Below are 22,258 nucleotides of genomic sequence, written 5' to 3' on the forward strand. Positions count from 1 at the left end.
ACCCAAGAACTAACCATAATTTGATTGCCAGGTGCTTCCCCAATCACCAGTTCAGTTTTCCAGATGTTTCTGGGTATAGTCATTGTGGCCCAGCTGGACTACCGATTTTGAAGAGGTGTTTGACATTTTCATCATTTTTTTTTCCAGCAAAGGTAACCAGATATTGCAGGCCCATCCTTGATATTTATACAACGAAGCCCACTTCATCCGTATCTATCACCTTCATACCATCCATTAAATACTAAATCCAATCCATTATTTTTATCCACTGACTATTCTATCTGGGTTTGTACTTTTATTTATATTGTTTTCTCACTAGTCCTGAACTGATTCTTTCTTCCATTATCTGTTTCCTGAAGCATTCATCCACCACCCACGTTGAATTAAACAAAATGCCTCTGTAGGAATATGCATAGTGATTGCATTAAATGTGGGACAAGAGGCAATTATTGCAACTACCTTTACCGGACTTTCATTGTAAATAAAATAAAAGCTGTTTTCTGTCTTTTTTTTTTTTGGAGGGGGGAACAACTCCAGGCATGGTTTCAAATGCCTGGTGAAGCCTTCAGCCCAGAAAAAGGCAGCAGTCCCACCTTTGTAATTCAATATATTGACACCACAAGTATCCTGTCAGTCAGTATATAAGCATATTGACAGCCCAAAGTACGGCAAGGCCAAAAATTTGCTCATAAGTGGGCAAAAGGAAAAAAAATATTAGAAAAAAAGTCAGAACTGGGTGGGGAAAGTTTTGCTTCCCCCCCCCCATTCCTTTTGAATTCCCACCACCACCAAGAAATTGGATAGCTATTGCTGAGATTCTTGAATCGCTCCGTTTGCAGGCAGCCCTGCAAAGCATTAAAGTTCTCGCACTAGGCAGGGAAACACACACACACACCCCTCTCCCTTGACAAAAAGAAAAGAAAAAAAAAAGGGCGATATTAATATCTGGGCAAAAAGTGACACGCACCAATTCGCAACTCCTCTTTCGGCGGCCCGGCCAGCAATCAGAGCTCCCATGAAGGCAGGAACCTCCCCTCAACCATCTGCCCGCCTCAGGCCGCGACCGACCAGCCAGCGCACCCTTCCCCCCTCCTCCCCAACAACCCGGGATCATAAAGTGAGAGAACAAACCCGTCCTAAAAAGGTTTAACCCTTTCTCCTTTGCCTCCCCTCCAACCCAGAAGCTACTTCTCCCCCCACCCCTCTCCTCCAACCACCCCTCCCCGTCCCCCAGCCCGGCGACGGAGCTCCCCAACTCTCGCCCGGGGCAGGCAGCCACGGCAAGGAGAAGAGGCGGCGGCGGCGGCGGCGGTAACGGGCACCGCGGCTGTGACAAGTAAAGCGCCCGCAACACGGCCAAGCAGGCTGGGGGGCGCAGCCGGGGGCGTAGCTGTTTTGTCCCAGAGCTCCATGCACCGTGGCGAAGACGCGGCGCCAAGAAGGCAGGGCGCAAGTCCAAGCCCAAGCCCGTCTCCCCGCGCCTGGCTGCAAACGGAGGTAGGGCGCACTGTGGGGGGTTTTGGTGTTATTTTTGGGGTGGGGAGGTCGAGGAGGGAGTGCAAGGGTGGAATATTGTGAGGTCTTTTTCGTTGTTTTATGCGACCCGCGTGGTGAAAATCCCCACCGATGCTGGGGTGGAAAGCGAGGCGTGCCCGCGTTTCCTTCTCCACCAAGTTGCGGCGGCTGTGTATTTGAGTCCCCCCGCCCTAGGATATGAGCTCCGGCCGAGGTTTTTTTTGTTTGTTTGTTTTCCCCCTTTGAAGGAACCGGAGAAGTGGCCGCCTTTTTTTTTTTTTAAACACTCTTCGCTCAGGTAGAAGAAGGAACGGCAGGCGCCTGTTGCGCGCCAACTTCTGGGAAGTTTCCCCGAGGCTTGAAAAATCCAGGGTAGGATTCGCTTCCTCGGGCAATGGGAAGTTGGAGAGGCGAAGCGGGTGCGGGGAGAAGGGAGGGCTGGAGTGGGGGAAAAAAATGTCCCGGTGCGGGAATCGGTAGCAAAATAAAACCCAAAAAGCGGTCTGGTTTCTAACTTTTATGGACGAAAGGCTGGTTCTGTTCACGCAAGGGAATGGATGTTTCTGGAGGGTTGCCTGAGCGGTAGCCCAGCTGTTTTCCATCTGTGGGAGCTAAAAGGAGAACTTTGTGACACCTTAAAAAGAAGAAGGGGAAAAGAAAAAAGAAGACCGAAGCAATTCTTCCAAGGGTTTGTGTGGATGGAGGTCCAGCTGGATTTAGTCGGCCAGATTAGAGGCGTGTTTAAGTGGCCGCCGAATTCTCTCTCTGGCCTTTTCTAGTGGAGGCATTTCCTTTGGCGAGCACTGGAGAGACTGGAAGCCAGAGAGCTGAAAGGCAAGCGAGCTAGCGAGCAGGACGGCTGCAGCAAAATGTGAACGCATAAACCCAAAGTGGTATTTTTTAACGTGATTTTTTTTTATTAAAAGGCAGTTGCCTTTGGGAGGGTTGCTAAAGTCAGTAACGTGCTTTGGAAAGATCCCCGCAATTTGAAACAAAACTTTCTGACAGTCTTTGACAAACCACCGGCTATTCTGTGTGCTACAGGTGGAGTTGTTCTTGTCCTTAACATTGAAGATATCCTTGTCAGCAACTTCATATTAAGTTCGCCCTGTTCATTTTTTTCTCCCAAATACTGAACTAAAATCGCTGGTTATTTTAAGTTTTCCCCTCTGAAAGGTTTGAAAGATCCATTCAGACAGAACATTTAAATTTTTCAAGGATGGGTTAAGATTGCAGGCGGCCCCTTAATCCTGTTGGGGTTTGTTGGGAAATAAAGATGCACAATTTTTATGGATGCTGCCTGCTGAATTTCAATGGTATTTCTTTCCCAATATAGTTTTGCAAACTTAAAATAGGTAATTCATAATAACATCTTTAACAATTTTGCTCTTAATGTCAGAATGATTCAGATATTCTCCACTGCTGGTGTAAAAGGTTCTATACTGCGTATTTTAGCTTTAGCTAGAATTACATCATTGTATGTTAAACTACTCTTTAGCCAGCATCTTTGAGGTGCTGCCATTATGGCTAAAATCCCATATTTAATTTTCTGGGAGGAACCTTCAGTGTAACCTGTCTTTGAGTAAGATATACATGGGATTGCCTGCATGTTGTCCAGGTTTATATAATGATGTTAAAGCTAGCAAATAAATATAAATACAATTGAATTCTTCACACTTAGTTTTGATTACTGTACATACCTGCCCATTTTTTTATATTGGTAAATGTAAGGATGATTCAGTTAATTACTATGACACATTTTTATTTTAAAATAAGGCTCTGCAATCTCTGAATTTGTATTATTGAGCTTATTGGAACATATTTCTAACAACAGCATGTGCAGACTGAAGGGAACATGGATTAAAGCAGCAGTTTTAAATTATTCCACCCACCCGGCTTCCATTAATGGGAGGCAGACCTGGGACCCTTACCAGCAGTAGGCTTCACATTTATCTACTTTTAAGATAAGTGTTCTTTTCTTGTGCTTTGAGTGTAGCAGAGAGAAAAAATGGCCAGGACTGCTCTGATTGATAGACGTGCAATTGTAATACGTGGTTTTTATGAAGATTGTTCATAGCCTTAATTTACCACTATATATCTATGAGTAGTGTTCAACTGTGCTGCTTTCCCTTTTCTGAGTTACAAAAAGAATAATGTTTGATCTGGTCTGCCTTTCTTAGGTGGGAAAGTAAGGTATAACAATACTTCTGATATTGTCAATCAATTAGTATTTGTGTTATTTTATTAGACCTATTGCCAAGTTTAAGGTTGGTTTGTTTATATCTTGCCTTTATTGTTTTTATAAATAACTCAAGGTGGCAAACATACCTAATAGTGCTTCCTCCTCTTGTTTTCCCCACAACAATCCTGTGAGGTGTGTTAGGCTGAGAGAGAATGATTGGCCCAAAGTCACCTAGCTGGCTTTCATGTACAAGTCAGTTTCCTTATTTCCAGCCTGACATCTTGAGGGGTGGGGAGAGAATTTTTATAATTTCATTTTATAATGATAATAAAAAAACATGGCTGTATTTGCACAATATATTACTAACTCATTTGGGAGGGGGGTGTATAACATCTATAAACTAACCAAATGAGTTAAAACTAACCAAGATCCTAATGTTCAAATACTTTCACTGGTTTTTTGTGACCTGATAAAATATGCTGTGTGGAAGTAACAATGGACAGATTCCACCATGCTGTTCTCTCATCCTGAGCTTGGCCATCAAGATCTATAATTGGATGGGGTTCATATTTTGTGCTAAATCCAGGTAGAACTCTATTGGTTTGGTATAGTATGATGCATACATCTCCTTTATATTGATTTATATTACATGTTTTATGATTTAATATTATACACGAATCCAACTATTGTGACTTATACAATGAACTGTACAATGTGTGGTTCCAGTCTATATCAGAATCTTTAGTAGAACTGAGGGACTGCAACTTGCCTTAATGTTCTGCACTATTCTAATTCAATCCCTTTATAGTAGTCTTCCCTAACTTAATGCTCTCCCATGAATTAAACTCCAAGTTCCGTCAACTTCATCCAGGCAGTGTCTGGCTTGGGATGATTGGAAGAGAAAGTGGGGGAAAAACCTCCATATACTCATGAAGAACACCTAAGTTTAGCTTGAAGAACTTCTAGGCTTCTAGATGTTCCTATACAGTGATTCTCAACAGCCCCAGACTTGATAGACAATAGTGATGTAGGCCGGAAATTATAGTTTAAAAAATTAAAGGGCATAAGCTCCTAGCCTGCACTAAAACAATTTCAATGTTGCAAATCCATTTTGCATCCAGTTTGATACTGAATGCTATCAATTGCTGATGCAGGAGAAAAGGGTGTAAGCAGTTTTGTGTAATTAGATAGTCATTGCATTGCTGGTTGACAACCTCTGATGTTGGCTTTTTTAAAACAGGGGTATCTCCTTTTCATTTTATGGCAGCTAACTTTTTCATGCATTTTATTTCTTGTCTGCTTCCAGCTTGGGTGGTGTTATATGACTGATGAATCCCAAATGCAAGAACATTTAAAACAATTGTATCGATGTGCCAAAAGTTTATCCTTGCTGCTTGCTTTGCCCTGGCATTTTAAGCTCTTATGGCTGATGGTCAAACAGATGGCTAAATTTTTATGGGGAGAAACTGCCTCCTGTTGCACTGGCCAGTTCCCATATCACATTCATGTCTGTCCTCTGCATCTAACATTTCTCAGAATAATTTGACGTGTTGTCCTTGATTTAGCATCTTAAATTTCTTTATAGCCCTAACCTGCAATCACCCCTCTTTTCTGGATCATCCTCAAACACAGGTTGTTTTATCCTATTGCGGTTACAGCCTTCGACCTCCCACTTTTTTTTTTCTTTTGTAGTTAAACTGAAATATCACAACCATTTCCTCCACTGGCTTTTTTTCCTTAATGCTATGCAGAAATTAGATTTAGCAAATGGAAAGATGGATCTTTCTTTGGAATCTCTGAGCTTTGCCTTTTCCAGTTTGGTTCCTCCCACATGTCCAAAGATTCCAAGTCTGAATTTCCAGCCAGCCTAGGAATTCATTACTTTAAAGAAAAGGAGAAAAGTTTTAAAGAATAAAAATAAATAGCTTGTCAAGAAAGAAAAAGCCATTCTGTGGCTCAAGTTTCAGTTCGTTTTATTTTATTTTATTTTAGGAAAATGGAATAAGTGTATTAAACCGGGTTCTTGAGAAAAAGATAGATAGATTCATCCAATTGAATGTTGGCATTTTGCTGGCAAATTTTGATTGGTTGGTTTAGGAAGGTTCCAGGGATAACAAAAATGGCAGGGGCCATGTACTGCCCATCAATTTTGGATTATCCTCCTACGTATGATTTGGATAACAGTGGTAGAGAATAGGCTTCTCCAGTTGGTACTTGCCAGATGTGCTGCATTTCAGTTCATGTTGTTTTCATGTTATCATGGCCATAGGGATGATGGCTGTTGTAATTAAAGACATGTGGAGGATACCCAGTTGGTGAAGAATGTCATAGAACAGGGCTGTCAAACTTGCGGCCCGCGGGCTAGAAGTGTCACGCACTGGCCATGCCCCCACCCGGTTTAGCAAAGGGGGGAAAAGTCCCAATAGTCACGTGATGCTGCCGTGACGACACAAGTTTGACATCCCTATCATAGGGTATTAGAGTCATGGTGCTCTGTTTACACACATAATTACAAGCCCTTAAGACTGAGCTTGAACCTGAGCATACTGAAAACATAGAAGCCAGTGTTTTTCATATCAAATTATCAGTTAATACACTTTCAAGCCAATTTATGTCAGAAGAGTATTTACTCCTAACAATGTTGCCACAAGGAATTTATTATTTAGGTAGCAGAAGCAAATGACAAACATATGGTAATTCACAGAATATCGCTATGAAAACTGCATCAGAGATGTCTGCAGCATCCTTTCTTTTCTATGGCAATACCTTAAACATAATAGAAGAACTTTTGCTGATCCAGATACTCCTTGCTTAACAACCTTATTTGGGACTGGCAACTTTGCTGCTAAGAAAAGTGGTCGCTAAGTTGCCTGACACTTTCCCTCTTACTGAAGTGATTATATTGTTTTTGATGTGTAGAACAGCAAATATTTTATTATCTTGAAATCCCTTTCCAGTGTTTCTGAGGGGAGGGGAAGAATGGATCAGACAAAGAAGAGGTTGGAGAGAAAGAGATTTCAAGAGAGTACTTTAAGCTTTTTTCATAGCATGCCATTACTCCCAGTGCCAGGCTGCTGGCATGGTCACACTGCTTTCTGATGTATAGAAGAGCAAACAGTTTACTTTCTTTCCAATCTCTCTGCTTTGTAAGAGGGCAAAAAAGAAAAACACAGATCAGGAACAGGATAACATGTACTAACTATAATAGCAGTCACATGATTGAGGAACACTACAAAGATCGTAAATAGGTTGTAAAATTATTTTTTCAGCACCATTGTAACTTTGAACGATTCCTGAATGAATAGCGAGGACTACATGTACAGCATATAGAATACAACTTTCAAATACCCAGCTATATACCCAGTGATAGTGCATCTATGCATAGCTATCACAGGTTTTCTTACCTCACTGTGTCTCTGAAATAGTCTATATTTGTATCACATTTTTTTCCTTATGAAAGCACTGCATAGATCTGAAGTCAGTGTATACTTGGATTTCTAGCAAGCTTAGCAGCTGAACTGATTTTCAGATCAAGGGTGAAATTCACTTACCTTCCCTACCGGTTCGCAAATGTGCACACGCTGCGCATGCACAGAGGCTGAAAATTGTCGCAAAAAAGGGACGTAATGATGTCCATGTGGATGGGCGGGGCTTTGCGCAGTCCCTACCGGATCGCACAATCCGGATAGAACCGGCTGAATTTCACCCCTGCTTCAGATGTTAATTAACTTAGTTGCTGCTCCAAAGGTAACAGTTTTGCAGCATTGCCTCTGAAGCCATGGATAGGTGGTTCCACCTGGGGAGCACTAGCTAGTGTAAGGAAGATTGGGGTACTTACTTAGCACTTCCCATCAAAGTGAAAATGCTACTTTTAATTTGGGAAGGGCAAAGCTGGCATCCATGTGGAGGGTCCCTAGTTACAACATGCTGGTATGATTTTGACTGACCTAGCACTGTCCATCTTATTGCCAATGGTTTGACCAGTGTTACTGGGGAATGGCTGGATTTGCAACTGTTCAGAACTTTATTGCTTTCTATCTCTGTTGCCTCATATTTCTTTCTATGCCCCTCTTACTTGTACCTATTTGTAAAAGTAGGTCTCAGTGAAATTGAGATGGGAATGTATGACATTTAGGGACTTTGTTCATTTTGCCCTCCATATCTTCATGGAACTTTACTGATATTCCTCCTTATTTGGACTCTGTCCAAGAGCAGCCAAAAAGTGAGTAAAATCAATGAAGCGTTATTACTTAACAGTTGATTAGAAGTCAGCTGACTTCAGCTATTTAAAACAGAAGGAACAGTAGGATTGGCATTGGGGGCAAAAAGTTTAATTCCAGTATAGTTTTTGCAGACTCAAGACTGGTAGAAAAACTTTCCTAGTGAAGAAACTTTCCAAGATGCCCTCCATAAACCAGATTGAAGGCCATTACAATATCCAATATACAAGACTCCTTTTTTACTAAATAAAAATGTGAAACTTACCTAACTAGACACCCTCCCTCCAGTTTATGTGTTTGCACCTCCAGAATTTCCTAATTTATATGACTTCCAGGCTGAGAAAAGCTGGTGGAGATCTGATTTTCTGCTTGAAACAGAATAAATCTGGCAGTCTAGAAGAACTTTGCTGATCCCATTTGACCTGAGAAAATATGCTCAGACTTACCCTGATCTCCCCCACAACCATTTTGACAGTCTTTGACAGGGTTATAAAATAAATACCATGTAGGTAGTACAAAGTCTCCATTCTACATGGGTGGCCAATATGTAGATTAGCTGGTCAATCCTTAAGAGTCTTAGGAAGAAAAAAAAATCCAGTGTCATCCTTAAAACATGTTGATTTTCACGGTGTTTTCAACCTTGTAAACGGGTTGATGCCTGTAAAGGAGACTATAACATTTAGATTTTACAGGACGTAAGTTGTGTTTGGAATTCCAGTTTCTTTTTACAGAGGTCAAATAAATTAGGCTGTCAAAGAAAAAAGGCCTTTTCTGCTGAAATTGCAAAGCTGTCATGCAGCTCCATGCTGAGCTGTGAGGTTTTTTTTGTCTCTCTCAAATCCTTGGATCTCAGAAGGAAAACAACACATCCCTTGTTATTGTACCTCTAAGAGCTTCATTTTGCTCCAGAAACACCCCCTTTGGTTCATAAATAACATTTTAAATCTGCTTCATTAATAAGCCCCCAAAATTTAAAATCAATGCTTTTAAAATGATTTTACCCATTTATAAGGCACTTTTAAATTCTGATAATAATCTTCATCGTTCTCTGACTCCTTCAGTTTGATATTTTGCAGCAGTACAGATAGTCCTCAACTTAAAACCAAAATTGAGCCCAAAATTTCTGTTGCTAAGCAAGACAGTTGCTAAGTGAGTTTTTTTCCCTGTCACCTTTCCAACATACTTGTTAACTGAATTAGTGCAGTTGTTAAGTTAGTAACAGTGACTTAGTTAAGTGAATCTGGCTTCCCCATTGATCTTGGCTTGTCAGAAGGTTGCAAGAAATGATCATATGACACCGGGACACTACAATATTCATAAATACCCTGTTTCCCAGAAAATAAGATCCAACCGGAAAATAAGTTCTAGCATGATTTTTCAGGGTGCTCGTAATATAATCCCTACCCCCCCCCAAGTAAGCCCCAGTTAAGATTGTCACCCAGATGGTACATTTAGTACCGTATTTCCCCCAAAATAAGACCTAACCAGAAAATAAGCCCTAATGCATCTTTTGGAGCAAAAATTAATATAAGACCTGGTCTTATTTTCGGGGAAACATGGTATGAACCAATCGCCAACTATCCAAATTTAGGTCACGTGACCATGGGGATTGTAAACGTGAAAAACAGTCATAAGTCATTTATTTCAATGCCATTTTAACTTTGAATGGTCACTAAACAAATGGTTGTAAGCCAAGGATTACATTAGTAACTTGGGGTAGCTTTAGGAAAAGAGAACCCTAATCATAGAGTTACATTTTGAAAGAATGAGAAAATTACTTTGCATTAAAGTCTTCTCTCACAATGCCTTACATTTCACTTAGAAGGTGTTAAAGAATGGCCACAATTGTAATGAGGTTGATTGATTAAGCAACTATCAAACCACTGGCAAGGTGGTTTGATTTCCACAGATATATAGACAGGATGGGAAGGCACCTGCTTGAGGCACATTTTTTTCTGTCACAGATGCACTATAATCACATCTAAAGACAGGTTTATAAATTAATGGTGGTAGATTTAATTCCAGATAATTATCACTCTGTGTAAGCTATTGTTCACCTCAAGTCAGCATTTGATCTTAAAAGACGATTTTGGGGGGAAACTATAGTGGAGTAAGAGATGCATATTTTCTGTGATGACATCCATTCAAGAAAGGTGAGCTATCTGTAACTGAAAAAGTATCAAACAAGGTTACTTGTTAGCCCTGTGGTAATTTGCCACCTACATTCATTTATTAGGAGGTTTTTTTTTTGGTACATTGAATATTGTCTGCCATCTAGTCTGGTTGGTAAACCATTGTTTTATTTTGCTATACATAGATGATGCTAGATTTATCTTCTAGGCATAATTTGAATTGGGGAGGTTGTTAAGAAACTTCGGCTTCTTATTGTATAATTATTGTTAATTTTTAATCCATAATTAACCTAAATTATAAATTAACCTAAAATAAAGCTTGTAGTGTTTTTTAAATGGCTGATTAAATGCAGGTGGCAGATTAATGGACAAGTGATTGGTGAAATAGAATGTGCGTATGTGTATGGAAACATAGAATATATATATGTTAGGAATATTTTTTGATGCTCAACATTATGGAATTATATGCAGTGAATGATGCTTAGAACTCCATCTTTGGAATCTTAAGATTGATTGCAAAGCTGGTGGATTCTACATTTATTTGTCTCCTCTTTTCTTTTTACTCAGTGCCAAAGTTCTGCCTCTTCTGCTGTGTGAAACATAGGCCTAATAATATTCCTACTTTTTTATAAGATTGTCCAAAATAAATTTCTTTAAGTACTTTTTGTTGTTCTGAAATGGCACTTTTACTTCCCTTGGCAGCAGGGCAAGCTTCTGTGGAGACAAGCTTGGACTGTGGTGTTTTATCTGATCAAAAAAAATTTCCCAGAAAATCTAGGCACACTTATTTTTCTTGATTCTGTCCACTCTTCTTATGGTGGGAACACTGGTGAGATAAAGCCACTTTTCTAGTTGTTTACTGTCTCTGACATCTAGTAACACTAAGGAGACAGCAAAGTGATGAGTTGTGAAGCTTGGCTGAGAGGGTGACAACTTTTCTAATGTACCCCCAGTCCAAAGAGTTCAGCAGGCCCTCAGCTAAACCATGATAAGGTTGGTTAGTGGCTTAGCAAGATATTTGAAGCCATCCATTGTGGTTTGTTAATCATGTTTAGGGGTTTCATCTGTTGTGCAAAACCAGAAAGTTATGGCTTAGCTAATAAACTAGTTAAACAAACCATGCTTAGTACAATATGTTCTATTTTCTCTGTGCTTTTAAGACACCTGCCTCATAAGTAAGATACTTGAACAGAAATAAGCTATTTGAAACACAGTGATTTAATGCTACTATTTATCATATAAATTGTTTGTCTACCTAGGATGACTCAAATGGAAGGGAGATGTTTGACAGATACATTTACTTTGTCACAATAATGAAACTATTTGCGCAAAAAACTAGTCTTTCATAATTAATGCAGTACTGAAATAGAAATCCTGAAAAGATGGGGAGAATTTTATTAAGATGATATATCTATTCACATATTCCAATATATCTTTTTAATTACTTAAAAGTAAAATAAAATAGCCCTTTACATCTTTCCTATTATGCTTTGCCTATAAATACAGGAAGAATCTGTTTGGTTTTGTTCCAGAGTTCTATCAGTTGTTGTTGTTGTTCCGTTGCTAAATTGTGCCCGACTCTTTGTAACCCCACAGACCATAGCATACCTGTCCTTCTCTGTCTCATGGAGTCTGCCCAAACCTGTGTTCACTGGGTTGATGACACTATCTAACCATCTCATCCTATGCCATTTCCTTCTTGTTTTGCCTTCAATCTTTCCCAACATCAGGGTCTTTTCCAATGAGTCATCTTTTCTTATTTCAGGGGTATCAAACTCGTGGACCACAGGCAGGATGTGTCACGCTCTTGCCACGCCCACCTCCGTTTTAGCGAAGGAAAAAAAGGTTGAGATAAGTCACGTGACAACAACGTTATGCCGCGAGTTTGACTCCCTTGTCTAATTTGGTGGCCAAAGTACTTGAGCTTCAACTTCAGTATCTGTCCTTCCAGAAAGTAGCCAGGGTTTTCCTTTAGGATTGACTGATTTGATTTCCTTGCAGTCCAAAGGACTCTACAGAGTTCAAAAGCATCAATCATTTGACGCTCAGATTTCTTTATGGTCTAATTCTCACAGCCATACATTACTACTGGGAAAACCATTGCTTTGATTGTATGGACTTTTGTCAACAAGATCCATCCGGTCAAAGTTATGGATTTCCCAGTAGCAATGTATGAAATGATGTCTTTGTATTTAATATGTTGCCTAGCTTTGCCATAACTTTCCTCCCAAAGAGAAAGTATCTTTTAATTTCATTAGTGCAGTCACCATCTGTAGTGTTTTTGGAAACACCCCCCCCCCCCCAAATAAAATCCGTCACTACTTCCATTTCTTCCCTTTCTTTGGTCAGGAAGTGATTGGACTGGATGTCATTATCTTAGTTTTTTAATAAATAATTATAATTTTAATAATTTAATAATAAATTATTAATAATTTAATTAATTAAATTAATAATAATTTAATTTAATCAATTAAATATTTTTAATTTAATAAAATTAAATAATGATAATATTTAATAATATTATTTGATTTTCAAGCCAACTTTGGCACTCTCCTCTTTCACCCTTATCAAGAGACTCTTTAGTTTCTCTTCACTTTCTGCCATTAGAGTGGTATCGTCTGCTGTTCTTGATATTTTTCCTGTCAATCTTAATTCCAGTTTGTGATTCATCCAACCTAGCATTTATCAATATACCTCTATTAATTGAGGTATATGCAAAAAAAACCTGGCTTAGAAAATTTAGAATTGTGGAATTCTAACCAGGAAATTATGCTCTAAGCAACAGAAGTGAACAGAACATTGCCACAAAAATATCCAATCATGGCACCTTAAACTCTCCCTATTTAAACAGTAGAGACTATTTGATGAAACAAAGTCATTTGACAGATGCTCCTATAATGTCTTGGGTGTCATGACATCGTTATGCAAATGATGCAAAATAGATCATGATATAAGCAATGTTAATTGTTGCTCCTTGTTACCCTGTTTACAACAATGGCAAGGGAATCATTGTATCCTTGCTATTGGTAATCAGCTGGAAATCTATTGCAAATCACCCAAAATCAATTAATTGTTCCAGATTTACCATATTTTTTTAGACTATAAGATGCTCCGGACTATAAGACGCACCTAGCTTTTGGGGAGGAAAACAAGAACAAAAAAAAATCTGCCTCTGCCTTCCAGCAATTTGCCTCCTTGCAGCAAAGAGCAAACAGCCTGGTCAGCTTCAGCACAGCCTGATTTGGCACGAGCAGCTGATTGACGGTTGGATCTGCCTCCCGGATTACTGTATATCATCTGTTCCAGGCTGCAGGGATCACCACTGCCCATTGCCGTCACATCCATCACCGCCGCCACCTATCACTGCCTTTGTGCACCCCATTTTTGGCCTCCATGCATCCTGTTTTTGGCCTGTTCCAGGCAGGAGGGATTGCCGCCGCCACGTCCTATCCCCGCCGCCTGGAACAGGCCAAAAATGGGGGGCACAGAGGCCAAAAATGGGGGACACGGAGGCTGAAAATGGGACACACAGAGGCGGCGATAGGCAGCAGTGGCGATGGGTGGTGGAGATCCCCGCAGCCTGGAACAGCTGATTGATGGTATTCTGGGAGGCCAATCCAACCGCCTATCTGCTGCTCATGCTAAATCAGGCTCTTCTGAAGCTGACCAGGCTGTTTGCTGTAAGGAGGCAAATTGCTGGTAGGCAGAGGCCGAAGGGTGGGGGCCGGCAGGTGGGCGGATCTTTAGCAACATTTGCTCTATAAGATGCACAGACATTTCCACCCACTTTTTTGGGGGGAGTGCATCTTATACACTGAAAAATACGGTACCTATTTTCCCACCCAGTTTTAAACTATTAATGAATAAAAATAAGTGATCAACTCATGTTTTTAAAAATTGTCTTGTTTTCACGTCACATTTTAAGCAAAGTATTGATTTCTACGCTCATAGATTCCAAATAAATATGGGCATTTCAAAATGTGGAATTTCCCAAAATTCCATCAATATATAAAATTGATCAACATTTATACATTTCTTAAAAATATGGCAAGAAACCTTGGTTTTTTGTTGAAGAAATGTGTGCATTGACTCATGGATGCCAAACTATAGTGTGATTATTTATTTATTTATTTATTTATTTATTTATTTATTTATTTAATAAAATTTATATGCCGCCCTATCTCCGAGGACTCAGGGCGGCTCACAACAATAAAACAACCCGTTAAAAATATACAATACATAACATATAATTTATATTAAAACCCCCCAAATCTAAAATGCTCAACTGCCCCAGTTTATCAGAAACCAAGGTTCATGTTTGACTTTCATCTTTAGATGGTCAGGCCCTGAATTCCTGCAATATCCAGCCAAAGTTTAAAGTACCTTCAAACCCCACTTAAAATGAGGAACAAAATGATATGCTTAATTAATAAGAGATATAAATTGTAAACAGTTATGGTTCAGCTAAAGTTTTTAGGAATTTTGAAAGTGCCTGTTGCAAACCTTGGGAAACTTACCTTTTAAGGTCAGTTTTCAAAATCTATTTACATTGAATGTTGAAAGATAACAAGGGATTCTAAGCCTAAAACTAATTTCATACCTTCAAATGTCTATTAATAAGTCTTGATAGACTGCCATTCTGGTTTGAGATCATGATTTGAAAGGGGTTGTTCATTTTAGTTAGGCCTTAATTTTCACATATTTCTTGCAAATCACTGTGTATAGAATTACTATACTTACTATATATACTAATTTAAGTATAATAAAGTGAGGATTTTCCTGGAAAACACGCTGCTCTTTACAGAAACACTGCTGTGATAAATAGTGACCGACAATTTGCTCCAAAACCATTTCTGTGCTGCTTTCAGGTTCTCATGAGCATTTAGTTGGCTCCTATTCCAATGCTGGACTGGAAGTGTAGTTAGTTATATAGCTTTTTCTATATTCTTATGACTTTTAAATCTAGCATTACAATGCCTAGCCAAATCTTTAGATTCCTTATGTGCCTTCTTCCCTACCACCTTCCAAATCACAGAGGGTATAAATGTTGTCCAACCCACAGTTAATTTTTGATGTTGTGCAAATCCCCAGCCAAACTGGCCTCTCTCATCATATAATTACCCTGCTTTTCTGTACAGATTCAGGAACCATTTTGGATCCTAAGATACTTACTTGATATTAAAATGTTCATTGTATTGTTACAATGGATGGATGGATAGATGGAGCAAATTTAATAAAAATTAAAATACTTGAAAAAAGGAAAAAGGAAAGGAATGCATTTATTTATTTATTTTATATCACCATTGTAAACCACTCAAGGTGATGAACATATCTACTAGTCCTTCCTTCTCCTATTTTCTCCACAACTATCTCCTGAGGTAAACTGAGCGCGATAGAGTGACTGACCCAAAGTCATCCAGCAGCCTAAGGCTCATGTGTCCTGGTTTCTGACTCATCGCATTTTATACATTTGCTAATTTTCAATGTTTGTAGATATTCAGGGCCACTTAAAAACCAAACCATGCTTTTAACTAGCATAGATAATTATGCCTTTAGCAATATAGAAGGTAATGGGAGGGGTGGGAGCACCCACTGCAGGTGCAATGCTATTAAAAATGGACAAGATCATTGGAATTCAGTGTAAATATTTTTTCAACATAACAGTTATCTTAGACTCACAAAATGAGCTGACTGCTGCAAACCAAATTGTTATGGACATAAGATTAGATATTCTTGGTGCTCTCTGAGCTTGGCTGTTTTGCAGACATTTCATGACCCAAATTAGGTAACATCATTAATGCTAGCACTAGTTTGAATCATGAAATGTCTGCAAGCGAACAACCAAGCTTGGAGAGTACCAAGGATCCTTCATTTCAACCCTGAGCTAGAAATATTCTTCTTTACTGGGGACATAAGATTTGTTGTTTCTGTTTTTAACATGTTGGCATGTTACAATTTTTAAGATGATGTAATTGCATCTCTCTTAATCCTATTTTGTACCCTGTTTTGGAATGTCTGTAGTTGTCATAAGAAGCAAATCACAAATTTTATAACAGAAAACCACAAGAACAAGCACTTTGCTTGTTCTCTTTAACATTGGATAATCATACCATGATGGTGAAGCCAGACAGAGACATCAGTTTGTTTGAAATTGGATGGTAAGACCAGAGACCGGAATAAAGAGAACAAATAAATCTGGGACAGTATAGATGGTTGAAGAGGGTATACTTATTTGAGAACTACATGGTACTTATATAATAGTTTTGGGTCAACATTTCACACTTCACACTATGGAGGCCTTTAAAGTCATTTTAAACCCCATAGGAAAGGCTGATAGGGCTGTCAGTTGATGAAAATCATTTTGATTTATTAGCTCATAAAGTTTTAAGACTATAAATGTAGATGCAAATGTAATATTTAATTTTGATGGGGAAGAGTGGAACAGCAGAATCCTGGAAGAGAAGAATGTGGAATTAAAAAATGTGGAAAATCACTCCAAGCTTGCTTTTATAAGGAGGAAAAAGCATCTTAGAAAGATTTAGTTCTTGATGAAGCAGTACTACTCTTTAACAGTTTCAAAAGCCTTGTAAATTGTAATTCATTAATTGACCAAATGTTGTGGCTCCATTTATTATCCCCTGAGTCACAAGAGGAGATATTAAGGTTGCCTTTTTAAAGCTTGTATGACTTAGGTTTAAATCTTAAAATTAGATTTAAATCTGAGAGCCCCTGGCTCTTGGCTCACCTTATTTCCCAGTTGAAAGATAATTATGGTTGTGAAAGTCAAAGCCAGAGTGCATTCTTTGTGGCCAGAGATTAAAACAGCCTTTGGCATCCATTTTCTCAGTGGCCTTGCTGGCTATCCTTCCTCAGTTTTCTTGTGGCATAGTTATTATAATAGATTGGGGAAAGGGTAAGAGTCAAAGCCAGGGATTAACAGATAGGAGAAACTGTCACAGTCAGGATTTAAGAGCTAGCAAACTGGGCCTGTTTTGCCTCCTACTGCTATCGGAAACATCAGTTTATGACTGTCTCAAATCTTAGAATTCAAGTCTCTGGTGTATTATAAAGGGCTTGTATGAAATGCCTGCAGCAGAAGATTCAAAAGTGGAGGGGGAGAAAAACACTGGAAATAAATTGCTGGATGCTTGCAGGTCCTTCTTAGATAAGAATGGTCAGCTGAGAACTGGAAACCGCCCCCCCCCCGCAAATATTCAGGTTTGTCCTTTCCTCCATAGATGGCAGTCAGATGGTCCAAAGAAGGCAGAGCACCTAATAAGAACCTCAGCAGTAAAAATGCAAGTTCTCTCTCTTAAGACATGCATGCTTGCTTATCCTCCCTCACAGAAAAATTCACCTGAGAAAGGAAAGCTGTTTTTATCATATAACTAAAAGCCTTATTGATGAAGATCAACCTCAGAGAGAACATGTAATCTGTAATATTTAGAAATATCTACTGAGAAATGAAACGGACGTGGTGGCTCAGTGGCTAAGACACTGACCTTGTCGATCAGAAGGTCAGCAGTTCAAATCCCTAGTGCCGCGTAATGGAGTTAGCTCCCGTTACTTGTCCCAGCTTCTGCCAACCTAGCAGTTCAAAAGCACGTAAAAAATGCAAGTAGAAAAATAGGGTCCACTTTGTTGGGAAGGTAACAGCGCTCCGTGCACCTTCAGCGTTTAATCATGCCAGCCACATGATCATGGAGACATCTTCGGACAGCTCTGGCTCTTCGGCTTTGAAACGGAGATGAACACCACCTCTAGAGCTGAAAACGACTAGCATGCATATGCGGGGAAACCTTTACCTTTATCTTTACCTTACTGGGAAATGAGTGGCTGAAAAAGTCACGCTAAAGCTCTCATGGTTAATCAAGATTTTAACATAGCGGACACCAATCGGTGGTCCGCGTACTATTGGTGGTCTGCAAGAAAATGTTGGTGGTCCACAGAAAAATTATTTGTATTTTTTATATTGCAATATATACTATTTATCTTTTTAAAAAAAATCATATTAGTGGACCGTGGGATTTAAAATTATGAATTTAGTGATCCCTGAGGTCAGAAAGGTTGGTGACCCCTGTTTTAACATGTGTAAGGAAAATAGTTTTCCCACTCCAACCACATTGGGAGATTAGCTTCAGTATCGGCTATTGTATTACGCTGGTGCCAAAGTACAATATCTTGCTGCAAGACAGAAGGTTCCCAATTAGACCCTGCATCTACCAGGCAGACTTCTTAAAAATGTTCTCATCTGCTTTTCCTTTTCTGTTTGGTTTCACGGTCATCTGTCCCAAGGTTGAGCTTACGTTCTAAATACAAGTAGTCCTCAATTTATAACAGTTTATTTAGTGACCATTCAAAGTTACAACGGCATTGAAAAATGCGACTTATGACCGTTTTTCACAGCTATGACCTTTGCGGCATCCCCATGATTATATAATCAAAATTCAGATCTCATATTTATGACAGATGCAGTGTCCCAGGTTCATGTGATCACCTTTTGAGACTTTCTGACAAGCAAAGTCAATGGAGCAGCCAGATTCAACCGGGTTATTAACTTATCAACTGCAGTGATTCACTTAACAACTATGGCAAGAAAGGTTGTAAAATGGGGCAAAACTCACTTAACAAATGTTTCACTTAACAACAAAGTTTGGGCTCAATTGTCATAAGTATCTATCTGTATTGGTGATAAAAGGGGAAGAGGGAAGTGTCCTCCTAAGAAACTCCCATATTTTTCTTTTTTTATTTTTTCAAAACTAACCAGTTTTAGTTAACTACAGGGGTGAAATGCTACCGGTTTGGACCGGTTCAGGAGAACCGGTAGTAAAAAATGCTACCGGTTCGGGAGAACCAGTATTTCCGACAATCAGCTGGGTGACGATCAACTGTGACACACGATTTATATTAGCTAGAATCATCGGATTTCCTGCTTTCTAGCTAATCTAAATTGCGTGGCACAGCGGATTCCCTCTCCCTCGCTGTTCTATTTACCTTTGCAGACTCGGAAGACTTCAAAATGTTCCTCTTTTAGTGCTGCGCGGGCATACCTCCGGCACACATGTGCATGAAGCACACATGCGGGCACGAAGCACGAGCTTGGTAGCAGACTCGCAGAACCGTAGCAGACTTTAGAAGATTTCACCCCTGGTTAACTAACCAGTAATCCAATACGGGTAGACCTCAGTTTACAACAGTTCATTTAGTGAATGTTCAAAGCTACAATGGCACTGAAAAAAGTGACTTATGACCATTTTTCACACTTATGATCTTTGTAGCATTCCCATGGTCATGTGATCAAAATTCAGATGCTTGGCAATTAGCTCATGCCTGTGTCCCAAGGTCATGTGATACCCTTTTATGACCTTCTGAGGAGCAAAGTCAAGGAAGAAGCTGAATTCACTTAAAAACTGTTGTTCACTTATCAGCTGAGGTGATTCACTTAATAACTGAGGCAAGAAAGCTCATAAAATGGGACAAAACTCGCTTAACAAATGTTTCACTTAACAGCAGAACTTTTGGGCTCAATTGCGGTCATAAGTCAAGGACTACCTGAAATAAGCTGTTCTTTTGCCCGCTTGGCTGTGTTTTTAAACCTGAGCATTTGTGTTGGTTGTGTTGTGCAGTGAATGGGGAGCAGGAGGAAAATTCAAGTTGCAAGGGTTTCAGGCACTTGGAAATACGATTGTTTTGTTTTGAAAGAGCATGGTGTTTTCTCGTGCACTCATAATTGGGCACTGTAGTTCACATGGCCAAGGATAAAGACCACATTTGTACACTCGGCTGCCGAAGAACTAAATGTAAATGTAATATGGTATACAATAGTATCCCAAGCAAGTGCTCCTATGGTTTCAATTCCAGAGATAAACACTTTCATTGGTGCATCTAAGAATGCTTTTCTAGAGCTGCATCACTATCACAATGCTAAGCTCATTTGGTGGGCACATGTTCCTGCACATGTGTACACAACTGTTAAATCTTGGAATTTATGAATGCATGAACAGATTGTTTTAAAGTGTAGCTTCACTTAATAACCTGTGCCTGCCCTTTGAGCAACCTTTCTTTTTTCTGGATTGTTCATAATCCCCGAAAGCAAACATTTGTTTTAGCAGATTGATTAAAGACACCGAAATCTGATTTTATTTTTAAGCAATGTCCTCAAATGTCTGGGCAGATTCCAGCCACAAGATTAGAACAGGATTGCAGGATTGCCTGCAGCTTCATGCAATTGAAAGTTCAAATTGAAGCTGCTCTTGGCTCTAGGTCAGAGAATGATCTGTGTAGGATTTACTTGGGGATTAGAGTAATAACGCTGGAGTTCGAGCTCAGCTATGCAATGTAGATTTCTTCTTCAGTCCTGTTGTTTATAAGAGTTTGCAAAGATGAATTTCAGCCTGTCCAGAGTTCTAATTGGGTAACTTTGGGGATGCTCTCCAAGGTCTGTTGCAAAACTAAAATGTTCCTTTTTCACTTAGTTTTCTGGCATAGTTGGATCAGCAAATGCGGCAAGTATGAGCAATAATGAGTACAGTTTCTAAAATACTTGGAAAAAGACATTGATTTTCGGGTACACAGGGTCATTATTCTCATTTTGTGCAGCCGAGACATAATACCACAACACTGTCCCTTGTATCTCACATTTACTGTTTGTACAAATGTGGTGTTGTGTTTCTTCTTGGAAAACCAATGACAACCGCATGTCAGTTGTAAAGAAGGAGCATGGCTTTGGGTGAAAAGAACGAAAAGGAGTGAACAAAAACAGAAGGGTTTGGACTTTAAAAACCACAACATATGATCATTTCTAATTTTTGGCTGAGGGCTCTGCTCATAATCTAAGACTGCTCATGGCGAAGGGGAGAAACCCAATCCACATTAAAACAATGCCATCGTTAGATCCTCTGAAAGCTTAAAAGAAATAATAAGCTCCTGGAAACTTTGGGAACTTGATGCTATTCTTGTATTCCGATAGACACAATGCACTCCAAAATTTACAAACAGAAGGTAATTATTTTGGAAGATATCTATGCCTCCATAAAATAGTTCATGACCCCACTAGAACAGGGGTGTCAAACTCAAGGCCCGGGGGTCACACGCGCATGCACAGGGGGTGGGGAAACACGGGGGCGCGTGTGCATGCGCAGGGGGGCAGGGCATGCGGGAGGCACTGCATTATGGGTGTGGGCACATGTGTGTGCACTGTCGCACACGTGTGCGCTTTCAGCACCCGAGAAAAAAAAGGTTAGCCATCAATACCCTAATTATTAATATATAATTAAAAGAGATCCTTAGGTCCACATAGTGCAGTGTTATCTACAAGTAATTCTCAACTTAAAAACCACAGTTGGGGCCAGAATTTCCATTGCTAAGCAAGCTAGTTGTTAAAAGAATTTTACAGACTCTTTTTGCTATAGTTTTCAAGTGAATCATATTCACTGTTAAGTGGATCATGTGGTTGTTAAGTGAATCTTTGATTTTGCTTATTGGAAAGCAGCTGAGAAAGTGACAAATGGTGAGGATGTGACCTTGGGACACTACAATGGTTGTAAATGCATGCAGATTTCCAAGTGCCTGAATTTTGATCACATGATTGTGGAGATGCTATGACAGTCATAAGTGTGAAGATTGGCTGTAAGTCACTTTTTCAGTGCTGTTATAACTTTGAACAGTCATTAAACGAATGATTGTAGGTTCAGGACAGCCTAATATAGCCTATTTGCTAATAGAGTAGCTTTCTAAGATTTCATCTTTCTGAGGCTTCCTGATCTCTTTCTTAGCTGATAAAACCAAGTGCTAATCTTGAGCCTCTGTATGCAAAAACATGGTTCTGTCACTGAGATGTGGCCTGCTCTCAGAATGCCCATTTCAGCCCAGAATGGCTTTCCAATCAAGTGGCAAAACTGGAGCTACTGAAGTATATAGCATCTTCAAGTCTGATTGGAACATTTCACATTCTTATAACCTGATGATTGCAGGCCCATTATAGAAGTTAAGTCTTTGTGCCTGAAGGAAATCTCTGAGAGTTAGCACATCTAATGTAGGGTGTCAGTGTTCTTGAAGCACCCAGCAAGGAGTGTAATTATAGAAGATAGATGAAGAGTCAGTCTGCTTCATATTAGTATCTAGTGATTAAAGAAGATACAGCAATTGGTTCTCAGTAAAGGAGGCAGCCTATTTGCTCTGCCTTTTTTGCAGCGTGCAGTTTCAGGCCA

General features: G+C 39.5%; 1 protein-coding gene across 6 annotated transcripts in view; it reads left to right on the forward strand.

Annotated features, from left to right (window-relative positions):
* The first annotated feature begins 968 nt into the window (after positions 1 to 968).
* The window catches only part of GHR (growth hormone receptor), a 139,984-nt gene continuing 118,694 nt past the window's right edge, over positions 969 to 22,258 (forward strand). For 2 of the 6 annotated variants that reach the window (XM_034440812.3, XM_034440815.3), the window contains exon 1: positions 969 to 1,497. The gene's annotated coding sequence lies outside the window, so the exon portion shown is untranslated. Of the gene's footprint in view, positions 1,888 to 22,258 lie in introns of all 6 variants that reach the window. The other 4 variants (XM_034440813.3, XM_087888230.1, XM_034440814.3 and 1 more) reach the window with 3 other exon arrangements.

Source organism: Pantherophis guttatus, chromosome 2 (genome assembly GCF_059756535.1).
Source record: "Pantherophis guttatus breed Tessera chromosome 2, ASM5975653v1, whole genome shotgun sequence".
Taxonomy (NCBI): Eukaryota; Metazoa; Chordata; class Lepidosauria; order Squamata; family Colubridae; genus Pantherophis; species Pantherophis guttatus.